The sequence below is a fragment of the Vigna radiata genome, chromosome 6 (assembly GCF_000741045.1).
Source record: "Vigna radiata var. radiata cultivar VC1973A chromosome 6, Vradiata_ver6, whole genome shotgun sequence".
In the NCBI taxonomy this organism is placed as follows: Eukaryota; Viridiplantae; Streptophyta; class Magnoliopsida; order Fabales; family Fabaceae; genus Vigna; species Vigna radiata.
This window is the reverse complement of record NC_028356.1, coordinates 20,023,123-20,025,657: the sequence shown is the minus strand read 5'-3', so window position 1 is coordinate 20,025,657 and position 2,535 is coordinate 20,023,123. Positions and strand designations below refer to the sequence as shown.

The window sequence follows — 2,535 nt, the reverse complement described above, 5'->3', positions numbered from 1 at the left end:
CTTTTTAGATCATGTAATATAATAACTCCTTTTAATTATATGTTTGTTTAAAATTAATGAATTTGACTTTCGTAGACAAATAAATTGATAATATTTGGTAAGAAATTATATTACAAACAAATACTAAATTTTTAAAAATATTTATTTTACTTAACAATATTTTTTTAATATTTAAAAATAATTTTTTAATATTTTAAAAATTTATTTGACTTATTATAAATTAATTTCCTTTCTTTATTAACAATTATAAATTTAAATATGACATTAAAAAAAACATTTTATATTACTAAAATAACTAGGGGTATTTTGGTAATCTTTCATTTCTACCAATTAAATTTTTTTTTTTAAATCTATCACATCAATCAAATCCTACACTAATTCTCACAAACTTTACCCCCAAATCCACTCTCAATTACCCACAAATCTACTCAAAAAAACAACAACAAAATTACCCTTAAATCCACTCAAATCCACTCAAATCATCTCCCCCAAATCATCTTCCCCAAATCCTTTCATAAGAACAGAGGCTAAGCCTTTCTTTGAAGTGTGTGTTTAAAGTGTGTGTACAAGTTGGAGGAGGAGATGATGGCCGCCGGATGAAAGTGCAACTGCGATTCCGCGTTGGAAGTAGACAAGTGGACTTGCTTTCTTATCAAAAGTTAAATAGTGGACTTGACTCGCATACCAAAACAAAAAAGTGGACTTGACTTTATCTAAAAATAAAAATATAGAAGAACAATTGTAACTTGTAATTAGTGTATGGACAGGGATTGATTGTGAGCGGTTCATGATGCATTTGTGGGGATAGACTTTATTAGGGTGTTATTTGGATTAAAGAATTTGAAAAATGAACGAAAGAATTTAAAGAAAAAATTTGTAAATGATGTAAGGGATGTGATGGATTAAAAAATAGTTTTAATTGATAAAAATAGATTATTATTATTAATTTTGAAATTTGATATAAATATAAATTTAATTACTGGATATTATATTAAAATTAAATTGAAATTGTTATTGATAAAAGAAATTAAATTACAAAAATAAAATTAAAATTTATAAAAGAGATTTATAGGAATAAATTTCAAATATATTTTAAATAATAATTTTTATATTATTATTTAAATTGTTAACAAAAAATGTATTAAATTTGACATAATAAATTAAAATAAGCTTTAAATAAAGTACGATTCATTAATACAAACTTGATAAATTAAACTTAACAATTTTGGAAAGTTATTTAATATAGTCCATTAATTCGATTTTTTACACAAAATCGTATAGAGAATAGATTGTCTAGTCAATCCAGGTTTTGAAGTTTAACAAAAAAGCACTAAACGAAATATTATTATATGAAAAACAATTTTAAAAAATAACGTATGATGAAAAATGTTTTGATAACGTGTAGAGCAAAGTTTATAAATAATGTTTTCTAGATAAAACTGTTTATATGATTCAGAAAATCATAAATAATGTCTAAAAGATGGTATATCTCATTGAATCAACTAATAAACTTTATGAGCAAAACAAGCTAACTTCTTATGAAAACAGAAATCTATCTCTTACATAACACTAAGGGTTAAAAGAAATTTTCATTCAAATACAATGTTATATCAAACAAAGCTTTCTAGAGAAAACATAGTCTCATAAGTGACTGCTAAAAGCTTTGGCCTTTGAGAAAACATCTTATGTTTATACCATTTGAAGAACATATATTTGTCTTACTAAACGATGCATTTATGAATTAAATGAAAAATGATAAAATGTCTTCAACATGCTACACTGCTTAATGCTTATCATCGTTCAAAACATTTAATTCATGTATGAAAAACTACTTTGATGTTTGTATTCTTTGTTCTTGGTATTCGTACATATCAATAAAGCAGAAAGATATGATTAGAATCATGACACCCAAGAAAAAGACGTTATGAGAGAAGAAGAACATTATGGGAATATTTCCCTTGAAGCCCTATGATCAGTCACTTCGTACGAGGTCAATTTCGCTGAAGGCTGTGAGAAAAAACTCTAAAACCTACAAAGTAGACTAAATTCTGACTTCACATGAAAGACTACCTTCTCTCCTGAAGTCAACTTTGTGTCTAAAAATCATCTTTTAAGAGAAGCTATAGAAGAAAGCTTGAAGAGAAATGGTTGATAGAAACGCAAGAAAGATAACATAAGAAGAATATTAATGTGAAAGAAGAATATTAATGTGAAGAGGGAGAAAAACTCAAAGTACTCCTATATCGTTTGAAGCCCAATATTCTTTGAGAGAAAAATCTTAGTAAAAGAGAGAAACACATTCAAGTGTCACAAATTGTATTTGAAGTACCTGAAATCACTAGAAGGGGGTTGAATAGTGTTATTGGAAAACATGTTTGCAATCTGTCTGATATAACACTTTCGTCGAGTATAAAGATTTTTTCATAATTGTTAAATCCCTGACAAGTGTACCAGATCGTTATCAAGTAATATAAAACGGGTAAGTCCGAGTATCGTTTCCCAAAGGACTCTTAGGCCTTAACTTTCGTGTAAACC

At 26.6% G+C, this 2,535-nt stretch overlaps 1 protein-coding gene across 1 annotated transcript in view; it reads right to left on the bottom strand.

Annotated features, from left to right (window-relative positions):
- The window catches only part of LOC106762944 (rust resistance kinase Lr10), a 9,600-nt gene extending 8,869 nt beyond the window's left edge, over nucleotides 1-731 (bottom strand). The window contains exon 1 of the mRNA XM_014647075.2: nucleotides 534-731. The gene's annotated coding sequence lies outside the window, so the exon portion shown is untranslated. The remainder of the gene's footprint in view (nucleotides 1-533) is intronic.
- Between the last annotated feature and the right edge of the window lie 1,804 nt (nucleotides 732-2,535).